Here is a 27036-nt window from a genome sequence, read left to right on the forward strand (position 1 = left end):
ATTTGCTTACTAGTTCTTGTCTTTTCCTGCATTTGTCTGTACATATTTAGGTAAGAGGTTTTTTGTTTCTGTTATATATATATAATATATATTTATATTATATATATATAACATTTGGTTAAAGTTACGAGAAGCTCAACTCCAAATGGCTTAAAAATTAAAAGGGGTTAATCCACTCACGTAGTTGAAAGTTTTAGTAGTTGTGTGGGCTTCAGGTTCTGTCCAGTGAAAAATCCAGCTCTATTTTTCTGTTATTTTCTTGGCTCTGGTTTCCTGAAATTTTAGGTTTGCCTTCCGTCTGGCTTGTCTTATGATTATTAATGGCTGCCAGCAGCTGTCTGGGATGACCTGTTTCTCCATTCAGGTTTATAGAAAAGAATGAAACCATTGCTTTCCAAATCATTGAAGTTTTCCTCTGAATAAACCATGGATGCTCAGAGGAAATGAATTTAACCTAACTGATTTATTCTAATCAAGGCTCATCCTTGGAGGAAGTCAGTTGCACCAGAGATGCGTGGTTTCTATATAATGGAGAATGACAGATACTTGTTGGGAAGTGATCCAAATGCCCGATGTACTGCATGAACTTAAACAGGAAATTTGTTTATATTTTCTTTGTTGTTTGTTTTGCTACTAATACTGGAGCAAAGAAATTTAGAGGAAGGTTATTGGGATCTTCTTCATGAGAAAGTTACATTCTTAATGGTAACCATGATGAAAACAGATTTTCTCCTTTATGTAAGTACTGAGACACAGTGTTGGCAACTGCTTTCTACAGTAGTTGGTATGGTGTAACCAAGTGGTTTCCAAAATATGCACACACCCCCTCCCCAGTCATGGCAGGCCTCTCCTGGGAAACTTCAGAAATGCAAAGACCAAAAAAGAAACTCCGAGACTGGGGCAAATCTGAGTTTTAACAAATACTGCAGTTGATTCTGATCAAGTTAAAGTTTGAGACCCATTGGCCTAACAGTCACTTCAACTGTCATTATCCTGTAGTTTCCACGTGTACTTGATAGGATCATTTACTTTCATTTAATTCCTATTTGAGATTGGGGTGTATCAGACAACTGAGTCTCAGATAAGTTATTTCTTTGTTATACTCTGGTATATACCAGTAAGATTTTGGATTCAACCAACAGCCAGTTCTGCTATAATAGTCATATTTTAAAATGTGAATTTGTTCCAATGCAATTGATTTATTAAGAAACAAGTTTAGGGGCACCTGGCTGGCTCAGTTCGTTCTCTTGATCTGGGGATTGTAAATTCCAGCCCCACGTTGGATGGAGAGATCAATTCAAAGTAAAATCTTAAGAAAAAAGAAAGAAGTTTAGCATGAGACAAACTTTGCATTTGCATTTGCTTATACATGATTTCATCTGCCAGAAAAATGAGGTGAATGCAGGTGTGCACATTAATAAAGGGAAATCTCACTAAAATAATGTCAGGAGGTTTGGCAGGGGGAACTTTCAACTGTAAACCCAACAGGAAGAGACAGACCTTGCAAGCCAATACTGCTTTGCTCTCCCTGCAGGAGCAAGAAATGCTTTGCTCCTCCCCCGGCAATAACCCAGCCAATGAGAGACAGGCACAGTTCAGCCCGTGAAGAAGCCATTATACCTCAACTCCAGTTAACTCCGTGGAACTTTTTGTTGATAACAGTCCCCCAACTTCTCACTTTCCTCTCTAAAAGAGCATTCCTCTCCTTTGTTTGGTGAACATGCCCGTGATTTAGCTCGCTTGTCCCGGATTGTAATTACTGCTCTTCCCCAGTAAACCCGTTTTTGCTGGTAAAATGACAGGCCATTTTGTTTTCAACCTTAACATAAGGAACAGCACACAGCTCAGCTGAGCCTCATCGAACACGCAAAATGTGCACGCAGTCAGTAGCCCCCCCCAATCCACATCTGGTGTCGCAACTTCCCACTGATTCAGAAGACCTTCCTTCCAACACCTCACAGTAACTCACAAGCCGCAGCCCTTCCACAAACCAACCTCGGGGCGTTTTCTAGGTAAAGTGCCATATTTATTGTAGTATATATGTATTTCTTATCTATTTAACAAGTGTAAAACTGTGCTACCATTTTTACTAGGTTCTTCTCTTTCCTTTTTTATAAAATGTTCTACGTGACAAAAAAAAATTTTTTTTTGACAAATTTTTTGAGTATCATGCCCCAATTGCATTCTTTTCCACAGTGTGGAGATTTTTAGAAACACAGATGTTGCATTAAAGCAGAACTGAGTGTAATTTGAAGAAAACTTACCAACTTAGACATGTTGCAATCCTTATTTCAGGGCAAATTTTTTGTTTTATAATCATAATTATTTTGTTTCCTTGTTAAGGCACACAAAACTGAATTTAAAGTTGTCACCATCAGAGGGTAACAGCCTTAACATTATTTACCACTTTTTATATTGATCTATGTTGTTTGAATCTAAAATAGCAGCTTTTAGGTACTAAACTATATTAGTCTATATTAGAAAACATTCCAAAAACATTGCATTTCTCCTTAGTTTCATCTTTCTGATAACCAGTTATCGTTGTAATATGCAAATACCTGAAAATGCTCAAATTTTTCTTATCTTTTTGGAATAAAGGTTTGTTGATAAGAGCCAAAAGGCATTTAAAGAATATTAGGAGTTTAACATAACATTAGGAAGATTTAATAGCAAAGGCTGTTATTACCATCATTATTACTGTTATTATTTCCTTGAATATATATTTCTTAATGCTATTTACCCTATTCCAAAAGATTTTTATTCTTATATTTTTAATCAAGTCTTTAAGGAACGTAAAAAAACGCTTCTCAATTATAGTCATTTGTTATTGTATGAAGGATGAAAGTTCTTTGGTAATTAGCTGTGTATATGTTATGTGCTGACTTAAATGTTGTTGTATGAAAGTGACTCTTTGGATTTATTTATTTTTCCGTATATGCCCCACCCTGTCTTACCCCCCTATCCAGTGATGCAGTGCCAGGGAAACATGAGTTTCGGAGTAATAAGAGCTCAGGGAGGCAATAATAGCACCTGATGGCCCTTTATAGCATTTAGCAATCAAAGGTGGGTTGTCCAAAATGTACTTATCCCGAACAGAAATACAGTGAAACTGCTAAACTTTATCTTTGTAATTACTCATTGCTTATGATTTTGTTGTTTGCATATCCTCTATGTTTTCTAGATCAGTATTAACTGTCTTAGGTTTCAATCTGTCTTGATCTAGACTCTGTTGCCTAAATTGCGCTGTCAATTAAATGCTTTGCGATTATGATGAAAAGCATCATTAGAACTGTTAGAACAGAGGTCTACAAACAAAGCTGTACCCCATGGAGAGCAGCTTCCATCACAGAGCCACGAGCCACAGCTGGGTACAGTCTGTATAAGGGCAGGACTGATGATCACTCAGTGTGGAAGTCCCTTACACGTATGTTTCAATACAGAACACCAGGCCTGTGTGTGTGTATCTGTGTAATTCACTTCTTATTTTATGACAAGAGAATAACAATTAAATTAGGTTATACAGGATGATCCATTAATACATTTGTTTATTGGGGAAATTTTGATGGCTTTGTTGATCTCCTATGGTTTGATCTCTTAAATCTGTAGTCTTTATTCTCACTAGTGATGCACAGTAAGTATTGAGGCATTTGCATCTATAAATATATCTTAAAATATCCTATTTTATACTTTGTACAATGAAAAAGTCCCCTGCAGTCGTCTCAATAACTTTCATTAATATTTTGCTTAGAGTCTAATAAATCATTAGACATAGGGTCCAATATCACCAACAGAATACTCTTTTCTTTTCTTTTCTTTTTTTTTAAAGACTTTATTTATTTATTTGACAGAGAGAGAGAGAGAGGGAGCACAAGCAGGGGGAGCTGCAGAGGGAGAGGGGAAAGCAGGCTCCCTGCTGAGCAGGAAGCCAGATATTGACTCAATCCCAAGGACCCTGGGATCAAGACCTGAGCTGAAGGCAGACACTTAACTGACTGAGCCACCCAGGCGCCCCGAAAATACTCTTTTCCAAAATAAAACTAACAGTATTTACAAAGATATTCACATTTAAAAAGTAAATCAAACACAATTACATAAGTCAGGTCAATGGGCCAGAGTCAGTTCCCAAAAATACAAATTTGTGACTTCTTCTTTAAATAGTCTAAAAAACCTCTGAGGAAACATCAAGTCACTAACTTCCTTATTTTTGAAAGATTTTTTTCCTCACTGAGTTTGTAGTCTTCTACTTGTCACCAAATACCAACTGGGCTTTAAAAAAGGAAAGGAGAAAAAAACCTAGACACAAATGTCAATCATGCATGTAAACTTTTGGCATTGTATAATGAAGTACCCTTAAACTCTTGGTGAATAAACATCTTGAATGCCAAATGGATTTTCAGGGGACACACACACTGCCATTCCTACAGTTCTAAAGCCAGTTTCCAAATTCTAAGTTATTCTTTCATAATGTATAAAACCTTTAAGTCTTCTGCAGAAAGTCCTTATTTTAATAAAAAAAAAAAAAACCAAACCCAAAACCTTGAATTTTGAAAATAAAAGCTTATATTTTAGAGAATTGGTGAGGACAGAACCCATGAAAGGATGCTTTAATAAATATAAACTGCTGGAGGGACGCCTGGCCGGCTCAGTCAGAAGAGCGTGCAACTCTTGATCTTGGGTTCGTGGGTTCAAGCCCCACGTTGGGTGTCTAGGTTGCTTAAAAATAAATAAGTAAATTTTAAGAATAAATAAATACATGTAAACTCTTAGGGAGAAAATAAGATTTGAAAGACAACAACAACATTCTGACATCTCAATGTGATGGAGCATTGATGACTATGTGCTGAATGGGAAGTCTTTGTTTGCTGGGTCTGACTTGTTCACTGACTCCAGGTTTGACCTTGGGTGGATCATTTCATTGCTCAGGTCCTTCTTTCTCTTATGTCAAAAGAAGATATTTGTCTGCAAAATCTGAAGGTCCTTCTGTTTCTAAAATGTAAAATTATCATTTAGACACCATGATGTTATTTTTAAAAATTATTTAAATGTTTACAGGAAGAGATTGTGAACACACATCATCTACAGAGCTATTGTGTGGAAAGAGTCTAAGACCATTTCAGAGGTGTCACTGAACGTTCCATTGTTCTGAACCAATCACTACTAGAGAGGGGTGCCATCTCTCTCTTAAAACTGGTTTGTTTGCCTCAAATACTGATAGAGGAAAGAGTACACGAATGTCCATTGTAAAAACACGGACAATTAGATGTAATTTATCATAATAGATCGGTAGATAACAGGGACCATTACCTACATATTACTTGTTAAATGTAATGCCCTCTAGCGCTCGAGTAATTGTTTCGAACCTCTCATTTGTGTATGTTGTTTATCTTGAGTAAAGTTTACCTCAAAGATCAGTGCCCCGAGTTAGTCAGGAAAAGGTCAAAGCTCTTAAATCAGTCTGATGTACATCAACTAAAAGCCTCAGAACTAGTGGCATTTCTTGGTAGAGCCTTTCAATTGCAAGGTACAGAGAGAGAGAGGAACCATAGGGCAGGTATTTTTCTATAGTAGTTCGATTTAGAGATTGTGAGAGTAGTAAACCATTAATGGAATATAAAAACATTGCAAATACATATTTTTGTGCTTGTTTGAGGGCTGTCTGCCACCTTGACAACGAAGGGGAAAATAATGCATTTGTAGAGTAGATAAACCTTGCATCTCTGTGTTTCCTGGGCCTGAAATAATTGGCAGCGTGAATCTAAAATGCAGACGCAGAAAGTCACCCTTTGATTTGATGCCTTTTTTTGGCTTTTCATGTTTTTATTTTGGTGCATTTTTCCCCCTGATATTTCAAATATTACCTTGGTGCTAAAAAATCAAGAGGGGAAAATGCAGGCAGAAAAAAACGAGAAAAATCAGCTCATTACTTCTTTCCCGTGTGTGATTGGGCTCACGTGATTGGTGCCTTGGACTTTGTACTGTCATTTCACTCCTTTCTCTGCAGACATCAATACTAGGAAATGAAAAGCAAAATTCTAAAGTGTGAGGAAAGGCACCAATTATTTATGTATGCACATAGTTTGTGAGGATTCCTAGCTATTGACCTGCAGGTAGGTGTCTAGGCTGAAGAAGATTGAAATGTGTAGGTGGCTGGGCTGTAGTTTTACATTTATTGCAATTAATATCTAAAGCAGGAAGGAGAAGACAAATTGTCACTCTTCTTCCTTCCCCCACTTGCCTCTGCAAAAGTAGGAAAGAGACGGGATTGCTTTCTACTTGAAATAAGACATTTAAACTAGAGTGAATTCAAAAATCCTTAGGCATTTTCCTCAAAGTTTCCTTCAGTGAGAATTGATATGAATCAAAAATTCATATTTAAAAAAAATGGCAGGGCCATTGCTCCTAGCAGAGTTATCTGAATGATTTGGTAGGTCAAGCAATCTGTCAACTGTTTTCCTCTAGATCAGAGGATTCGTCTATCAGGCCAGATTCTTATCCTGTATAACGTGGAGCAAAGTTATTTTTGGAATCTGAGAGTGCATGATTTGAGACTCCTAAAGGAGACTTTCTAAGACTTGACTTCTAAAAACGAGTGGATATTATAGTAAAATAAAATTCCTATGCTAAAGTACAGCTGTAAAATCTAAAATGCAGTTTGAATACATTCAGAGTGAGTCTTCAATGCTTTCTCCATTAAATAAAGAGATTGCAAATTAAAAGTACTCAAAAATTGCAGTTGACATTCAGGAACTCATTAACTTCATTCTTTTCCAAAATCACCATAGCAATTAGTCTAAACTTTAATTGACCAAAACTGTTCATCATTAAAACACTGATTTTTAAAAGACTGTTTTTTTTTTTTCTGCCTTGGACTTATATTTTTTAGAATTTTAAATCCATTACTCCGAAATGATCAAACATGTTTGCATTTGCATTTTATTTGTCCAGAGAAGACCCTCTCACGCTGGCCTCTCCTGCTTGGTCAGAGGTCGGTGAGCGCCCTGTGCCAATCAGCTATAGATTGCATGACAATCTAGGTTTCCCCAGAAAACAGGGAAAAATGTGTACACAGCGATCCAATTTATATTTAGAAATCTTGATGGGATCTTTTTGCTAATTCTTAGATGTTTCTTTACGATATAATCTTTACATTTTCATCTCAGTTTAACTTTCTCGGTTTAAGATATCACTTCCTTTTGAACAGATTTACCACCTTAAAATTGCCCACCTCAACTTAAAATGCACAAACTCTTATAATCCTTCCCTCATGTGTTCAGTGAGTCATTTGTTCATTCAACAGCATCCAGTGCTGACACTGTGCTAGCAACACGGAGTAAGAAGAGGAAAGGGAGGTGTTCTATGATTAAGAAGTGCTTATAGAAGCCATGGAAACAAGTAAGTGCATTTAAATGTTAAGAGAACAAAGGCAGCAGAATATGCAGGTCTTGCTTGGGGCCAAAAGGAAGGTTTGGTATTTACCCTCTGGGCGGGGGAGGAGGAAACAGAAACCTGTGGGTGTAGACGATGCCTCACTTGAGTGTTCCGAGGTGGAATGAATAACATTGAACTTCTCAGTAGTCGCCCTGGATGCTAGAGATACTGGAGTAGTGCCTTTAAAATCTGAGGGAAATTGCTGTTCAACACAGAATTCAATAACCAGACCACTATTAGTCAAGTATGAGGGTAGAAGAGCAAGGTTTTTCAGATACACAAGAATTCAGAAAGTGTGTCCTCTCTGTCAGACACTGGAGAATCTCTGCTATCAACATGAGAAATGACAAAATATCCGTTGATGAAGAGAATGGCAGTGTTCAGTTGGCCTGAAGTGTTAAAAGAGGGGCCCAGGAGTAGCTAAACTGGGAGGTGGCCAGAGGCGTATCTGGAAATTACTATTCTTTAGTGGAAGTCTTTTTTATTTATTTTTTATTTTTATGGTATTATTTTTTAAATCTTGAAAAATTTTTAACGTTTATTTTTTAATCTTTCTAAAGGTTTAATTAATTAATTACTTTTTAATCGAAGTAGAGTTGACACACAGTGTGACATTAGTTTCAGGGGTACCACGTAAGTCTTTTAAAATAGGCACACGTATTCTTTGAAAGATGATGTTAGAGAATTATATTTAAAATGAATGAGAAGTGAATGAGTAAACGAAGATGGTAAGTGAAGTGAAGTTTTCTTTTCTTTTTTTTTTTTTTAAAGATTTTATTTATTTATTCGACAGAGATAGAGACAGCCAGCGAGAGAGGGAACACAGCAGGGGGAGTGGGAGAGGAAGAAGCAGGCTCATAGCGGAGGAGCCTGATGTGGGGCTCGACCCCATAACGCCGGGATCACGCCCTGAGCCGAAGGCAGACACTTAACCGCTGTGCCACCCAGGCGCCCCTGAAGTGAAGTTTTCTTAACCATGAAAGGAGAAAACACGGAACGTAGCTAGAGGAGAACTTAGTTTTGAGAGATGGTTTTTTCTCGCTAAATGAGGAAGGATGGTGCTACCATCTGAGGGAAAGCCAGAGGAGGCGATCGACTACGCGGTAGAAACAGCATGACGGCCCAGGTGGGTAGAAATGATTCCGTGGTCCTGTGTGCGGCAGAGTCCCACTTTGCTTCACATAAGAGCACATGCTAATAAAATAATAGCACATCTAGAAGAAAGAGGATTGTAAAACTTGGTGAAGATCTGGACAACACTGGTGGCTTATAGTTGGGGGAGCTGAAAGGGGGATTGCCACACGAGCTTGCCAAGCATATGGATGGCCCAGCTGCAGAGACAAGGGTACACCGTTAGTGGCCTCAGCATTAGCCGCACCTATGCTTATTTCTCCTCCAATGTCATCACAGCCTGGGTGTAGGTACTAAATTTAGATTTGGGATTTGCCCAATGGGTACAAACAGGGGATAAGGCAGCGGGTGGTCCAAAGTCGGGAGAAAAGGAAGTGAAACTATGCAAGAATGACAGACGCGATTCAGAGGGAGGGGTTGAAAAACGGGAGGGCATAATGCATTGAAATGTCAGTTAGGGTGGGATGAAAGGAGCCCCAAACTGGAAAGAAGTGAAATTGGAGTCCAAGGAAGAACAGAGTCGGGAGGAGGACACTCGGCATTGGGACTGACTGTTTAAAAGAATTGCCATTCAAAGGAAGCAAGAGCTGGTGGAAAAACCAACAATAAATGCTCCAAGCTGCTTGTGTGGAAGTAAGAAAAGCCGAGGGAGGTGCATAGGGAACGGTGGAGCCCTTCAGTTTTGGAGAAGTTAGACTGACTTAGAGCCTCTTTGCTGTTTCCCTGCATTTCCTTCTTGGGGATGACATTTCTTGGATGAGTCAAACTTCCACCACATTAAACTATCTGTGGGCGATAAACCACTTACTGGGAAGTCGGCCTTTCCCGGGTCTCTACCTTGGCACCAATTTAACACCTTAGTCCTTTCTAGCAAGGTTATTTTTTATTTACGTTTTCGATTTCCTCTGCATTTCAGTGATAGTTGTCTTGGCACACAGTCCCAGCTGCAGACAGCTTTTATTTTTAGGTTTCCCTATTCAGAAAGAGTAGTCCCTGTTTAGGGATTTCGCTGTCATTCTAAGCTTTCCACTGAGCTACGACCCTGCAGCTTTCTTCAAATTCAAGTCACTGGGGAGGCCTTTTGAAATGCTGAAAAGACAAGACAACATTTTGTACAAAAGAGAAAAAGTGACCAAAAAGAGACTCCAGAACCAAGTAGATACCAGAAAAAGAACAGGGAAGTAAAGACAGTGACAGGAGCCAAAAGGACAAAAGACAATACATCAAATCCTTAATAAGCCAGCCAGGAGCACCAAGACGAAGGGCAATAACTTAGAGCTAGAGGTTTGCAAACAGGGAAGGAAATTCTTGTTTCATAATTCCCAAAAGTACCACCCAGGGTACTACAGGTCATAAAAATGCTTCCCATTATTAAAATAAGGAAGTTATTTTCTAGTCCACAATATTAGTGAACTGGTTAGTTTTGAGGACTCTTCTTGAAACGCTTTCAGGTATAGGTATTCAAAGGGGTGAGTATGTTATTTGAGTGAAACAATCTTATGTTGAACCTATATTTTAAAAAAGGAATGGTAGAGTTAGGTAATGTGCCTAGATGTTAAACATATATTTATCCAAGCATTGCCCTATTTTATAAAGAATGTTAGAATCCCTTTCCCCAATATTTAGCAATCCTAGCTTTGAGGCAGGAGGGACAAGCTGATATGCTGTAAAGTAACTATAATCACATATAAAGGTACAATTCAGGGCATGTATGGTTTGCCTTTAAATATGGATGTCAGGGGCAATATGTACTTGACATGATCCCCAAAGATGCCACCTTTTGGTCTGTTTGAAGAGCGGGAAAGTAGTGATGGTCAGAACAGCATGCAGAAAGTGAGTTACACTGCAATTGCAAAGCCGCAGGAGGAAAGTCCTGGGTAGCATTAACGTTCGTGACTCCCAAGCGAGCCAGAAGACTTTAAGAATGATTTTTCAACACTTTCTTAAAAATAAAAGTATTTTAGTCTTAAAAGACATCAGCCACTTGAGGGGACTCATAAGAAACATGCAAGGACCACCTTGGTGCCTCTATTAACCATTTAAACTAACTCAGTAGGCTCACCTAGTGCCCCCACCCCCAGATTGACTCCTGGTTCGTGCTTCTTGCTCTCATCCTATGCCGTAGCTGCAGGGGGAGAGGGAACGAAAGAAGCAGAGGTGGGGAGCAGGCTACTCAGCCCAGGGTCCAGTCCTGGCTTCATGTCAGATAAGTCCTGCCTGGTCTCTTCCCCACTGTCTACATTTCTTTGATTCTCCTGATAGCCTGCTCATTGGTCAACACATCTTGCTTTTCCCCTTTCATTTCTGCTGATCATCCGAAAGCTGTTGGCCGGGTCCTCCTGACTTGCTGTGACTTCCCGTATTTATTTCTGTTCTCCTGATTCTTCTTTGTTAACCCATTTAAGGAAATGGGTTACCTTTAAGATATGTTTCTCCCCAATTTTAGTGCTTCTCTTGACCTCCATGTTGCCCTGCCCCTGGATATCCTGTTGTAATTAACAGTTGTATGAAAGAAACTAACCAACCAGTAATTGAAATTCATAAAAACGAAGTGAGAAATCTTGCAATTTTTTTTTCAATGTGTCCCCATAGATTTGACTATCACCCTTTACACAGGGGTATCAGTGGCATTAAGCGACAAATTACTTCGGGGGGTTGTACAATCAAGCCCTCCGTTCAGATCCAGTTAGTCACTGGTTCCTACTTGTGAACTGGTATTAGTTTCATCTCATTTGCCAGTAACAACAAGAATTTGGGAGACAAACCATAGTTACTATAAGATGTAGCTTTGGAATAAACTAGGCTTATATCCTAACTCTACTATAACTTGAATCAGGGTAACAATAATAATACTTCTCCCCTACTCTTATCATAGAGGTTGGTGCATACAAAGCCCTCAGTATGTATTACTCTTATGATGATGAGCAAAAATGTGTAATAAATTGTCAAGAGTTAGACTGACTTTTAGAGGGACTTTAGCAGATGCTTGGGCTCCTTGGTGTCTCATATCTATGGCATTCTCTTTAACCCTAGCAAAATGTATCCGTATCCTTTGTTGACTATGCTGTTCTCTAGAATGTCTGTACCTACACTTCCGGCTTCATGGAGATACTGTCCCTTCCAACAGTCTCTGTCGACAGATCCTACCTGGTGTGACAGTCCCTGTCCATCAGATGCTTTCTTTCTGTGGCACATAGACTAGAGTATGTCTTGCACATTTCATCAGCTGATCTTAGGAACTACTTGGAAAGGTTCTCTCCTGAATCTGACAACGCTCTGGCTGAGCCATTCATACCTCATCACCAAAGACCATCGGGAACAAGGTCATCAGGAAAATGGCACTCACCTCATCTACTCTCTTTATCTTTTCCTCATAATGACAAGCCTCCTACTCCCTATGCCCTGCCCCTAGAGCTCTTCCTTGCCTCTTACAGTACTTGCTGCTGCAGATTGAACTGGTTCTTTTCAGCATATCTCTCCTTCCAGATGCTAAGCTTTATGAAAACACAGAAAATGTACGTACCTCTTGATTATTTTTTATTCCCAGTTTCTAGCCCAAAGGTCGGCAGTCTTGAGCAGCGGTTGAGAGCTTGATCTGGAGCCAGGCTGCCTGGTTCCATTGATGACTCCACCCCTGCTGTCTGTGCGAATTCAGGCAAGTTACTTAAATTATTTGTACTTCGGTGTACTTGCCTGAAAAATAGGTATTTTAGTAAGAGTGTTTACCTTTTAGGGAAGATTAAATAAGTTCATATGCAAAAAGCACTTAGGATAGTGCTTGGCACAGAGGAAATAGCTATTAAAGTAGGTGCTCAATAAATATTTGATGGATTAATAAATGCCACGGTAGGTCCGGGCATCAGCATGCTGCAGACATCATATAATCAATCTGAATAATTTGGGCTGCCCTGAGAGCCCCTTGGTTTTTTTCACACATGTTTTCATTTACTGCCTTTTAGGCGTTATTGTATTTGTGTCAAATGCACTTGTCTAAACATTTAAGGAAGCAAAACAGTGCTACATAGTTTTCAAAACCATCGTAATTTGACTTTATGGATTTCTTGAACTTCATATACAAAGTACTTCATTGCTTCATCTGAGGTTTTATGTGGCTGATCAAATCCATTTATTTAACAGAAATGTGGTCATGTGGTGTGTGGTGTGTAAAGAAGGAGGCTAGATTAGTGTGTGTGTGTGCCTGTGTTTATTTGTCTGTGTGTGTGTGTTTTGGGAGTGGAGCTGGCAATGCCAAACATGAACAAGATCAAGTTTCTGCTCTATGGAATCTTGAAATTTAATAACAGAGATAACCATGCAAACCTCTAACTAAATCACAAAGCCCGGTCCTCTGAGAGCCTGGGAGTATCTGCATCCTGCGCTGGGAAAACGTAATCTTTCTGTCTATAATTTTACCCAGGCTGGCATCTGAGCTGGAGTGTAGGCTCCTAATGTTTCACGTTATCAGTCTGTATAATGCCCTACATCTCTGTAACCGAAATAACACGTTGCTCTATTAGCACAATATGAAAAGAATGTTTTTCCCCTGAAAGGAACAAAAGTGGTGCCATGAAGCTGTAGAAAAAGAGAAGTCTCCTAGTCAAAAGACTTTTCCTAAAAGGATTTCCTAAGAAACATTTAAAAGTATTTAAACAAACGACTGAACAAATAAAACATGGTAATTGAGTAGAGTTTTAGCGTGCATCCCTTCCGTATTCTCTCATCTTGGTTCCATTGACTTTTAGTGAATCACTTCTTGGGTTATTTATTTTCACCCCTATTTTATTGTGATACTAAGAGAATTCCCAGAGGGGAGACTATAGAAGTCTGTCAGCAGCAGAGTCTATGCTGGCAGGAAAACTATTCTATAAAGGAGAAAAGAAATGGATTTCCTTTCCCTGTAGTTCAATATTTTCTTCCTCTACACATTGGCTAAATTCCTCCGTCCTGTTTCCTCACAAATGTCAGGGTTGGGTTGCCCCACTCTCAGACAGCTCTCTTCATTATGATTATCAGTGTTAATGCCATGTCATTAATCCTCATGGGTATACGGAGGCCTCGCACTGAATGAATGGGGAAGGTCACCATGGAAACATTTGTCTCCATAGCTGACTCACTGCATCCCCCATAACTGCTGAACCACATCCTGTCTGCCATCTGAATTGCAGGGGATGAAGCCACAAATCTGGCATCTCCTACAGGACCATATTCTTCATGGAAGCTATTAAAAATCTATGCCAAGGAGACATTCCTCAGACGCAAGGTAATAATACCGTGTGAGATAGGTTTAAGTGGGCGATGCTATGCAATTAGCTGTTAACACCTTTTAATAAACACACGCAGTAAACATAACCTGTGGTTTTTCAGCTCCCAGTTACCGCACGGTCTTGTGGTCTCTGGAGATATGCATTGGCAAGGAAAAAAGCACCCACATAGAAAATAAGCAAAACACCGGCACTCTCAGATTTCAGAAAGGCTCCCCCCTCAGGGGTTCGTGTGATCTATCAGTCTGTAGCACAGCGGAGGGGAATAAAATGGTCTTTGCTGGATTTTCTTTGGCTGTTTCAATGAAAAAAAGCAAGCAAGATAACCCATGTAGAAAAATCGCATTTGAGGACTGCAGACTTCTTACTTAGCCTTATCATGAGAAGGCGGGATATCATTATTTCCTAGATGGGAAATTAGGTCTCTGCGGGGAGATAGCAGGCTTAAATAAAATCACATGAGAACTACCGTGCACTTCCCAGCCGCCTCAGCACAGCTAAGCAGAGCCATCTGTCTAGGCTTGCTATGTTCGGCTGTAATTATACAAATCTAGGCCCAGCAGGAGAAGCGAGCATGGGAGTGTACACGGGATCAGACTGTTTCCAAGCCGTGCGTGTTCGCTAGGTCTTCGGAGGCAGGGAGGTCCTCATTCCCGTTTGTACCTTGGATCCCAGATGGAAGTCTTTAACAGTAGACGTTTACAGAGTACTTGCTTACACATGTGCCAAGCCATACGCGTTACCTCATTCGAGTCTACAGATTATCATATGAGGTAGGTAGTAATCTTCATTTGATGGATTAAGAAACTGAGGCTCGGAGAAATTTCGTGACTTCCCCATGGTCACATAGCACTTAAGTAACTAAGCTGGGACAGAAACCAAGGCGGTCAGCCTCCACAATTCATTTACTTAAACATGAAGCCTTATCTTGGTCTCTTGTGGAATTATATTTATTCACCCCTCTCCCTATCCACCTCTCTCCCTTTCCTTCCTCCCTCTCTCCTCTCCTCCCCCATTCTTGGTTGGTCTCTCTCTTATCTCCTTCTTGCTGCTGTCCCCCAGCTGCCTCCCCTAGGGCGAGCCCCATTCCCCCTTTGTTTTCCCTCCCTCTCATCACAAAGTGGACACCACCCAGCGGGTTCTAGGACAAGGCAGCTTAGTCTCTCCGAAACTAATTTCTACCTGTAAGGAGGAAAAACTAATCTTTGCTTCCAGATCCCTCCCAACCTGCTTTGGTCCCTCTGCTACCTTTTCTTCCATAGGCTTCCAGTTCTCTTGTACTCTTTTCCCTATCAATATTTTCTCAGAAAGAACAGGACATCTTAAACTCATACAGTGAATTCAGTCTCTGTGTTTATTAGTGTTCTCATTTTATGAACATTTGCTTCTTTTATTTATTTTTAATTTAAACTTTGTTTTTGAAATATACCATATATGGTGCAATGGACTGAAATGCGTACCCCTTCCCTCAAATTAGTATGTTGAAGACTTAACCCCCAATGTGACTGTATTTGGAGATAGGGCCTTTAAAAAGGTAATTAAGGTTAAATGAGGTCACAAAGGAGGGACGTTATTCCAATAGGACTAGTCTCTTTATAAGAAGATCAAGAGATCAGAGAAAAGGCCATGTGAGGACAATGGAGAAGTCAGCCCTCTGCAAGCCAAGGAGACAGGCCTCAGGAGAACCTTGACTTTGGACTTCCAGCCTCTAGAACTGTAAGAAAATAATTCTCAATTGCTTAAGCCACCCCCATCTCTTGAATTTTTGTTATGGCAGCCCTAGTGGACTATTACATGTGGAGAATACAGAACTCTTAAGTGTATAACCTGACAGATGTTTACATATTTATATACTCATGAAATCACTGCAGATCAAGAAATCGACTATTTTAAGTACCTAAGGAAACTCTCATGTCCCTTTCCACTCACTTTAGTAGCTTGTGCCGGTATTTTCAGATCTGCCTGCCTACAGAGAGGGTGTGCTTAGATCTATCCTCTGTGCTGTGGAGGGGCTCTGCCTCTGCAGGCCTCTACCGTGTTGGGGGCAGGGACCAGGTTTAGCAAGGCATTTGGCTCAAGATCAAAAGCAACATTCTCCAAGCTGTTTCACAAATGACAAAGATGATGTCATAATCTTCATCTGATTTCTCTGTGTATACTCAACTTTTTCTGAATTGGAGAGAGAAAAGGGTACCTTTAGCATCTTAAAACCTAACATCTTGGTGCTTTGCTGGGCCCAAGTTTGGAATTAAAAAAAAAAACACCTTCATATTTTTATCATGAAATATTTCAAATATTCAAAAACATGTAGATACCTACATAATGAACCTACCACCTGATTTCAATAAATTGAGGCAATTTACTATATTTACCTCTGAAAAAGATTTTAATTCAAACTATATGGTAAATCCCAGTCTCTTTTTATTATGCTTGAAGTCTAAAGGCTTTGGGTCTTGCAAATAAAGACTGCCCCTAACTGAATCAAATAAAAAACACAACACAAAACTCCCATAATTTCCAGCCCCATTTTTATTTGATGTATTTTCCATCATATTGCATATCATCTGTTAATCTAATTAAATGCCCCAAGGCTCAAATTGGTAAAGTTTGAAACTTTTCACTTCCTTTGAAATGTGATGAGGATCCTGGCTTGGTTTGGATTAGACCTCTGATGAAGGAAATGGGAACAACTGGAAATTAAAGCAGATTTGGAACTGGCCTGCATGACTAATGTCTTTTGTCTTACTTCACAGCTGCCAGGCGGGAATGGTCTTGGGATCTATTTACTTACCTATCAATCACTTCAGTGATACATATAGGAGGACAGAGTGGTGAACCACCCCTTGAAGATGGGGCAGTGATTTACAAGTGATTACAGAAAATCTGAATAGATTTGAGAGGGGGTGAGCAGCATAAACTCTTCAAAGAATTGCTGAATGAGTTCAGAGTTGACAAAACTATTACTGGAGAATAGTGCCCATGAAGAATCCTGCATCCTGAGGGAATATGCTCAAAAAGTGAGAAAATTGGGACCATAAGGGGAGACCGACAAATTGAACCATATGAAAGGTAAGCCAGGCAGAAGATTACATTCAGGGCAGGGTTTGTTATTATTTTGGGGAGATTATCCACTGTAGGATGGTGAAGGTAAACTATGGATGATTTTGAACATAAAGAACTTAATGGCTTCCTGTGCTTACTCCGGAGATCTAAAAAGGATGGTGGAAAATCAAATGGCAAGGCCTGGAGAGAGAAATTGAGAGATCATAAAAATGGGGCAGAAATTAGTCACTGAAAGCCTGCAAATGATAAGAGCCCTACATAAAATAGAGGAGAAAAGAGACCAATTTAAGAAACAGGTGAGACCGTTAAAGGGTGCACGCCTTGATTATCTTGTGCAATCATCTGTTAACTCCGAATTTATCAATGTGAGTGAGAGACCACGTGTATTTCAGTAATAAGAAATCCCAGGCTACAGCTGCTGAAGAACTTACAACCCATCCTAGTGTCTGAGTAAGATGTTTCTGCGGAGACACAACAGTAATTGTAGAGAAATATAGGTACGGACTTTTATTTCTTTAAAAAATTAACTCACAAGGGGAAGATAATTGGATTTCATACTTTAACTCTTTGGACCCCACTTGTAAAGAAATTTAATTTTTTTATTTTAGTTTCTTCCAGGGTACTTCATAAGAGAGGTAGATCTCAATGCGTATATTCCTTTTGCAGCATTCCATTGCAGCATCTTTGTGTTGTCATTTAGTTTTACTGCAGAACTTCTAAAGATCCATGTTGAACAATTGGGCTGGAAAGAACTTGAAATAGGAGATAACGTAAGAAGTGTGTAGGGTATGGTGTGATTTGGAGCTAATTTATTCAGTGAATCTGACCTGTTGTAGACCTTCTTGGGTATAAAGTAAACTATCCGTTAGTGTTCATAGAAGAATGCACAAATGAGCTATGGTTGCTATTAGGGAGGGTCCTTAAGAACAGAGGAGTAAGATTTTTCACATAGATTTTGGTCCTTTGGCAAGGGGGTTGCCATTTCTGGCTGATCTGTTTGAGAATAATGAAATAAGTGAATAAAAGCTGTTAAATGTTAGAGATCTGTCCTGTGCCAGGGTAATTCCTCCAGTCTCTATCCATCTCTTCAGTTTGTTCATTTCAGTGATACAGTCTTAGGTTCACTCTGCCTGTAGTCTGCAATCACATTTGCTGGATATAAAAGTGGTATTTTGAGATTATTTAATTCCAATCGTATACATGGAGGAGAGATATTATTTGACAATACCCTCAGTAACATTCTACTTTACTCCATAAATGACTGAATAGAACTAAAGTAAGTTTGCAATAAAATACTAATATGCATAAATAAAGCATCAGTAGTATGAATATATAAATTAGGACACAGAATATAGACTTGGACAAGGTGGGGAACAGAGTATAGGATCTTATATAATGATCATATTGATAGCTAACATTTGCTAAGTGTTTATACTACCCAATTCATTTTGGTAATACTGGAAGCCCCATTTATTTTTAAGATTTTATTTACTTATTTGAGAGAGTGAGCACAGGCAGGCAGAGGGAGAGGGAAATCAGGCTCCCCACTGAGCAAGGAGCCCCATGTGGTACTGGATCCCAGGATCCTGGGATGATGATCTCAGCTGAAGTCAGATACTTAACAGACTGAGCCACCCAGGTGTCCCAGAAGTCCCATTTTTAAGATGAGGAAACCGAAGCACAAGAAGTGTAAATGACAGCAGTCAGAGAGAGGTAAAGCCTGAGTTCAGGATCAAGTGGCCTGGGGTGGTTAGGTTTATGTGTCAACCTCACTGGGCCAAGACACGCCCAGAAGGCTGGTAAAACATTCTTTCTGGGTATGTCTCAGGTCTGGGTGTGTCTCAGAGCTCACGAAGAGATTAACATTTGAATCCGTAGACTTGAATAAAGAAGATACCCCTAACCAAGGCGGGTGAGCATCATTCAGTCAGTTGAGTCCCGAAGAGAAACAGAGAGGTGGGAAAAGAGTGAATGCACAGAGCGGACACATCCGACACATCCATTTGCTCCTGCGCTCAGACATCAGTGCTCCTGGCTCTCAGGCCTTTGGACCCAGACCTGGTCTTATACCCTCAACCTCAAGCCTGTCAGGCCTTTGAACTTGGATAGAATTATACCACCAGCTTTCCTGGTTCTGCCACTTTCAGATGGCAGACTGTGGGACCTCTCCATCTCCAAAACCACATGAGCCAATTCCTGTAATAAATCTCCTGTGATAAATTCCTAAATAAATATCTATATGTATCCTATTGGTTCTGTCTCTCTGGAGAACCCTAACTCTTGGTTGAACTCAGGGTGGTGCTTTTAACTTACAGTGCACTGAAAATTTATTAAAACAAATTTGGCTTTGAACTTCCTGGAAAACAAAACTTTTGTTATAAGGGCTAACCCTTCTTCTCTGTTTCCTTTTTATATTAGGTTAGAGTACCAGGAGAAAAATGAATAATTTAGTAATCTCTGAGGACACCCTGCCAAAGTTTACACCAAAAAGTTTACCCAGTTTCGCCTGCCCGTAACAGCATACAAAGTGTGCAATTTTAACATACCTTGCCAAATTGGCTATTATCACTTTTTACATTTCATTTCAGTCAGGATAAGTTATGTTATCCAGGTAATAAGCAACCCCAAAACTCCAGTGATTTACTACTTAGGTTTATATCTTGCTCAAACTATATACCTTCTGTGGGCTGAATGGGCACTCCGCTCTGCCATCCTTCCTGGAATCCCACCCGCTAGACTCTGGAGAGTTTTGCATCAGCAGTTAAACGTTTTGGCCTAGAAGCGAAACATTCATCACTTATGCTCACAACCCCGTTAGCCATAACTAATGGGTGAAGCCAACCACAATTTGCCCAGGTAAGGCAAATCTACCATGGACTTCCTACTAGGAAGACAGCTAGAAATACTTCATAATCAGCACTAGGATTGTTAAAAATTTTTACAAATTTCATAGCTGAAAAATGACAAATTGTTTTACATTCATGTTACAAGAGGTTGAGAAATGTTTCTCTGTGAATTTTTTGTTCATGCTCTTTTGTTCTATGTATTAAAGTGAGTATGTTGGTGGAGTCCAGTAAAAAAAGTTGGTTGAGGAATTTAAGTTGTTCCCCAGTTAACATCAGTAATTTGCCACTCTCCCACCTTCCCCAGGAAATTCCATCTAGGAAAATATTCTGAAGGGTAGTGATCACTTGATCTGCGACACACTATAAACAACACACCTTAAGGGCATTGACAATTGACTGTTTGGTAACCTATGACTGATTTATGTTTACGCCAATATGACATTAGTCATTCTTTGTAACTTACTCTGCCAAAGGTACCATTTTTTCCAAGGTCTGTTTGTTAGGCCTCTTTCAATTGAAAGTGACAGAATTCTAATTCAACCTAGTTTAATAAAACAAAAACATATGGCCTCAAGTAAAAAGTATGGGGGCTTCCTAGGTTTAGGCATGGCTGGATATTTGTGGTCCAGTGACATCATCAGAATTTTCTCTTCTTTCCATCTCTTGTGTCTGTCTTTCTTATGTTGATCCTTATTGGTTTTCTCTACATGGCTGCAAAGAGAAACTTTATAGCTTATGGAGAAGCTTCCAAATCTGTATCATCCTTGGAATTAGGAATATCAGAGAAGACCTTTCTTTTTCTACATTCTTATCAGTCCTCAAAAAGGCAAAGCTTAAACTTGCTTGAAAAGTATACCCCAGGACCAGCCTCTGTCTTTAGGGGCATCAGCTATACTGACGGGCTAGCATTGCTTACAGTAAAATTCATATGGTGAAGTTCTAAGTCCTAGTCCCTCAGGATAGAACTGTACTTCTTGAAATAGTTTCTTTAGGGAGGTAATTAAGTTAAAATAAAGTCATTAGGGTGGGCTCTAATCCAAAATGACCGACATTCTTACCAAAAGAGGAAATTTAGACCCAGACATGGACAGAGGGGAAGACCGTGTGAAGACACAGGGAGAAGGCCATCTGCAACCCTAGGAGGGAGGCCTCAAAAGAAACCAACCCTACTAATACATGGATCTCAGACTTCCAGCCTTCAGAACTATGAGAAAATAAATTTCTATTATTCAAGCCACTCAGTCTTTGGTACTTTGTCATGGCAGCCCTAGCAGACAAATACACATTGCCAATCCTGTGGTGTGAAAGGATAGGTGTGGCTCTTTGATGAGGTGCTCAACCCCGAACTCCAGAATGGGAGACAGGCAGTCCTCAGGAGGAAAGGAGAGGTTCCAAGACCCAAAAAGGAGGGAATGATGCTGGACACACCATAGTTGGTGATGTTCCCACAGATGGAGAGTAACTAATCTCCCTTGACCCAAAGGTCATGATTTCACAGAACCATTCTGGAAAAAGAGTTTACTGTTGATGATAGATGCCTCATTGAAATGGTTTTGAACCTCAGCTTCCACCACCACAATCTGGTACAGGTTGGAATGGCGGTAGCACGTAGTGCTTACAAGGCTTTTGGATCCATTGTGTCTGGATTTGGATACTGAAACCATCTATTTACTACCAAGATGACTTTGGGAACTTATTTGAATCTATGTTTTGTCACTTACGAAATGGAGATAATGAGAGTACTTTTCTCCTACAGTTGTTGTGAGGGTTCTTTAAGTTAATTCATGTAAAACTCTTAACACAATGTCTAATACATTAATAAAAATAGTAGATACTGCCTACTATTGTTTGCATTATATCTACTATTACTGTTGTTATAAATAGATCATTCAACACACTAAAATGGCCTAATTGCATATAAGTCATTCAGGGTTTGGCTTTTAGCTTAACCTTATCATTGACATACAAATGAAGGTGATGGATATAAAAGCTTTGAAGGTCATCCTAAAGCATATTTTGGGAAGAAAATAGAAATTATACTTGCCACATTCCACACACCTCAGTGCTGAGTATCTTGAATTTGAGGTGTCTATGTGATAACAAAATGGAAATATCCAGTTTATAGCTAGAGCCCTGATCCTGGACCTAAGGACAGAGGTCAGGACAGTTGATATTAATTCAGGAGTCACTTGTTTATGCCAGTGATGCCAAATTAGCAACCTTGAGGAACTCATTTTCACCCCCTCCTAAGCAGGTTTTAACAAATGAATGGGCTATCATTTAATATTGTTGGGGAGGAAGACCTTCTTCTGCCCTTCTAGCTGGATTTAGAGTCAAATTGACATGAGACAGATTAACAGGAAAAATAAAATTTAATAGTCATATGTATGGGATGCCTGTGTGGCTCAGTTGGTTAAGTGTCTGACTCTTGATTTCAGCTCAGGTCATGATCTCAGGGTTGTGAAATTGAGCCCCAAGTAGGGCTCTGGGCTGGGCATGGAGCCTGCTTAAAATTCTCTCCCTCTCCCTGTACTCCTCCCCACTCCTTCTCTAAAGTAAATAAATAAATAAAATCTTTATGTTAAACTGGCCTTTCTTGGGACAGCATGGCCTGGGCCCCTACATTCTCATCCTACATTAAATAAATAAACAGGCTACTATTTAATATTATACTACATTAAAAAAAGACTGGGTGGCTCTTCTTAATAAATCAGATGATCTGGGCATTAGTGCTTGGCATTTGCATATGGTAAATATCCAAAGGAACTGAGGAGTAGCTGCCCTTTCTGGTCATGCATCCAACTGTTCACTCAGGGTATGCATATGCATATATTCCCCATTCCTTTGGGCCACCTCCTTTCTGGAGGCATGTGAGCGAGACCCTTGATGAAACTGATAGTTGGGGAGAGAGATGTAGATGAGATTGCCCCATGGATGAAGAAGGAAAAGGGGCCAATTATGGAAGTATGTAGAGGCAGAAGAGTCATCCAAGAAACTGAGCAGTTAGTAAGAACATCTAACCAGTTAGTAAGAAGTTAGTAGGTTAGTCGGTTAGCTAGAACACCAGAAAAGAGCATTATCATCACACTCCAAGTGGTAGATAGTGTTAATTAGAGAGGGATGGCCAGTGTCATATTCCCAAAGACATCTGGTAGGCAGAATGAAAAGAATCTACCAGTTTTGCCAACTAGAAACTCGCTAATGGCATACAATAATGAAAGTAGTTTCATTCTTACGAGTGGGCAGGAATCTGCAATGCGCAGAGGAAGTAAGCAAGTCCTTTCTTTTCTTTTTAAAAATCTTTCATCTAAGGCGCCTGGGTGGCTCAGCTGGTTAAGCTTCCACCATCAGCTCAGGTCACGATCCCAAGGTCCTGGGACCCAGTCCTGAATTGGGCTCCCTGCTCAGCGGGGAGTCTGCTTCTCCCTCTGCCCCTTCCCCCCACTCGGGCTTACTCTCTCTCTCTCTCTCTCTCTCTCACTATCTCTCTGTCTCTCTCGCAAAAATAAATAAATAAAATCTTTAAAAATCTTTCATCTAATGGACTGATAGCTACATGAGGTTTTATGGGAGGTTTTTTTTTAAAATTATTATTATACAATAAAAAGTGTTTATTGACCAAACGAAAAGTAGTTCAAGTAGGAGATGCAGCAAATGGAGCATAGGGAGAAACGACTGGTGGAGCCTGGTTCTAGCCAGCTGAGACCGAAGAACAACATTTCAGGGGCCATGCTATTCTTCTTTGTACTGTTCCAGTTTTAGTATATATGGTGCTCATGTATGTAATTTTGAAGGCTTGCTGGTCTTGCTGTGAATGTCCCATAAGCCCCTGGAGCTCTAAAAGTTTTAAATTAATTTCATTCATTGATTCTATCCATCCTCAAACATATTTCTATTCCTATAGTCTCTCTCCTAGTTACTCAGTCTCCCAAATTAGAAGTCTGGAAGTTATTTTATATTTCTTATTCACCACCAGTCAATTCTGCTCCCCTTTCTTGCCACCTCTTAACCAGTCAGACACAAAGTCCTATTGATTCTTCTCTTAAGTTTGTCTGGAGTCTATCTTTTTTCTTTTTCTTTTCTTTCTTTTTTTTTTTTTTGGTAAAGATTTTATTTATTTATTTGACAGAGAGAGACAGCCAGCGAGAGAGGGAACACAGGCAGGGGGAGTGGGAGAGGAAGAAGCAGGCTCCCAGCAGAGGAGCCTGATGTGGGGCTCGATCTCAGGACTCTGGGATCACCCCCTGAGCCGAAGGCAGATGCTTAATGACTGCACCACCCAGGCGCCCCTGGAGTCTATCTTTTTTCTTAATCACAGTTCTCTACTTTGTGATATCACTGAACTGGAGGCTTTTTGAGGATGAGACCTGTTCTTTATGTTTTTCCTCATTTCAACTCCTGAAAGTATATAAAACATATTATAATGTTTGGTAAGTTTTGTGGAGATGAACTAAAGGACTGCCCAGTTTCATGTCCTGCTACCCTTGGATCTCATACTCCAGTCACACCATACAACCTACTCTTCCTCCCATACCCTGTACTAGTACATGTTTCCTTGTATTGTTTCTGCCTGGGATGCTCTTCACAATGCATTGTCCACCTAGAAAGCAGACCATGTTTCTGAAAACTTAGTAGAAGAATTAATGCCCCTGTGAAATTGCCCTACTTTTGTGCAGACCTTGCTGCAGAATACCAATTACATTTCTTTTTCTATCTAACACATGACAAAATATTTCTCAACCTCACTTGTTTGACATGGCCATAGACTGTGAGTGGAAAAATTGTGTACACTCTTAGGCTTAGCCCATAAATTCCTTCCTGTTGTCATCCTCCATACAGTTTTCGACTTTCAGGTGGTTGGTTTAAAGAACCCCTCAAAGGGATCTCAGAGCTGTATGTTGAAGGTGGTGAGGCTATTATAAAAAGGGAACCCAGGTCCCTGAGTCATTGGTTGGAGGAGAGCTACCCAACCAACAACTCCTGTATGAGACCATGGTGAGAATGAAAAATAAACTTTTATTGTGATAAACCACTGAGAGTTTGGAATTTATCCATTATAGCCACTATAAGGGAGTACTGTTTGCCACCCCAAAATATGTCTCTTTGGTATAAGGATTATTTTAGGCTGATTGTTTTTTAAGAAACTGCAAACTTAGAAACTCTGAAAACCAAATAGAAATTACCTTTTTGTAAGAGACTCTTACATGTTTAAGGAAAAAGCTCTATTTGTAAGGGTGTCTCCCTTGCTGTATCAGGTAAAGGCGGATAACTCAATCTTTAGAGCTCGTATCAGTGGAGAAGGTAATGCCTTAGATGTGCATAACAACCTTTCCCTTGTTTACTGAGCTTTTCTGGGTAACCTCTCATAGCTGACTCTCCACCCCCAGTATCTTGTTTTGTCTTTAGCTGAAGACGGCTTTAGGTGATGCCTTTGGCCATTTCAGAACTTAGATTTTCTGGGTGTCTCCCATGTATATGTGTTACTAAACTTTTGTTTGTTTTTCTTCTGTTCATCTGTCTAATATCAATGCAATTATTAGACTAGCCAAGGAACCTAGAAATGAAGAAGGAAAAGCTTTTCTGCCTCTACAGTTTTGGCAACCTGGATGGGATTTTCACTGGCTGAACACTACTGGCTCTGGGGCGCTGCAGCCAGGAGAACCTGGGACCTCCGACAAAAAGCTGGCAGAAGGTAAGAATTCTTACCGTGTCAGTCTCCAGCATCTCTGCCTGCAGGAGCCAGTGGAAGTGAGAGTTGTTTTTTTCTTTTCTTTTCTTTTCTTTTCTAGTTGTAGATAATCTAAGCAGGAGAAAATATTTGTGGAACTAGTTCTTGGGTATAGTGACTCTTGTAAAGATTTGGTAATAAGTATTCTTGTTTTCTATTGGTTCTTTTTCTTCCCACAGTTGGTCAACTAGTTCTTGGGTATAGTGACTCTTGTAAAGATTTGGTAATAAGTATTCTTGTTTTCTATTGGTTCTTTTCCTTCCCACGGTTGGTCACCCTTTTCTATTGTCTGCTTTATGACCAGGGAGAACATCCTCTCTGGTCTTTACCTGTTGAAGGATCATATTCATCTGAGGAGCAGCTGAATAGACTGTGAATCCAAACTTAGGAAATAAAAACAAGGTCGGGGGGGGGGGCAGAAGCCCATGTGATTCTCTGCGTTTGGAAAAGCTGTGTAAAAGCGGGCCCCTTATAACTAGTGCCTGTGCTTTCTTAGGCTGACTCTGGGAGCGACCTGTCTGGATCTTGAGAGGCTGCATCGCTTGCATTCTCCTTTGGGATACCTCTTACATCCATGGTTAACCCACAAAAAGGCTTATTGGTTTGAGTCCGTATTTAGATTAATAGATCCTAGTCATCAATGGTCAGATGATGGAACCTTTGGAGAAACTTCTAGATTGAAAAAAAACTTTTTAGGCAAACTATGAGAGACTCTTAACAATTGGAAACAAACTGAGAGTTGTTGGAGGGGAGGTGTGTGGGGGGATAGGGTAACTGGGTGATGGGTATTAAGGAGGGCACTTGATGTAATGAGCACTGGGTGTTTATTCAACTGATGAATTACTAAATTCTACCCCTGAAACTAATAATACACTATATGTTAACTAAATTGAATTTAAATAAAAAAATTAAAAAAAATATTTTAAACAGAAATGATTTGACACACAAAAAAACTTCTTAAGAGTGTTCTTACCTAAATAATTGTCTTACTGATACTTATGGAAAAGCTAAATTAAAAAGAAATATAATGGCTAACCTTAAGGACTCTCTTAAGATGAAAGAACAGAAATTAGACAATTTTAGAACAAAAATTAACATTCACATCCAGTGTAATTCTCTTTCTCAAAATTTGGCTCTGATGCAGACAGACCAAGTCCCAGGACACAGAGGTGTCCCACAGGACCAGCCAAGAGAGTCCTTGGCTATGCTAAGGGTAGAAATGAAACACAGGCCAGCAGGAAGTGAGAGCAGAGTTTATTGGAGATATAGGGGGAGCAGATACGGTCAGAGCATCTGGGAGACTCAGAAAGGAAAAGAAGAAATGAGTCTCATCTTTGCTTGGGGCCTGGGGTTTTTATGGAAGACAGTGGTCTGGAGTACATGTCCTCTCAGGCATAGTGGTCTTGAGTACGTGTCCTCTCAGGCATCCAGGAGCCGGTCGAATGAGGACAAGTACTCAGGTGTCCTTCATAAGTGTCTTATGCCCTGGAGCCAAGGGTCTTGGTAAGTCAGTGGTCTTGGAAAATATACCTTAGGACCTGGCCTGGTAACTCCTTAGATGTTATCTATTGTGCTGGAA

General features: G+C 39.9%; 1 long non-coding RNA gene across 2 annotated transcripts; it reads left to right on the forward strand.

Moving 5' to 3' along the window:
- Positions 1-1758: 1758 nt before the first annotated feature.
- LOC121102279 lies at positions 1759-26166 on the forward strand. 2 transcript variants are annotated; one of them, XR_005834374.1, is made up of 4 exons: positions 1759-2012; positions 7298-7392; positions 16574-16889; positions 25270-26166. It is a non-coding gene; the product is annotated as an uncharacterized LOC121102279 (long non-coding RNA). The 2 variants fall into 2 exon arrangements; XR_005834373.1 differs by lacking the exon at positions 16574-16889.
- Positions 26167-27036: the final 870 nt, after the last annotated feature.

The sequence above is a fragment of the Ursus maritimus genome, unplaced genomic scaffold (genome assembly GCF_017311325.1).
Source record: "Ursus maritimus isolate PB19 unplaced genomic scaffold, ASM1731132v1 scaffold_13, whole genome shotgun sequence".
NCBI classification, from domain to species: domain Eukaryota; kingdom Metazoa; phylum Chordata; class Mammalia; order Carnivora; family Ursidae; genus Ursus; species Ursus maritimus.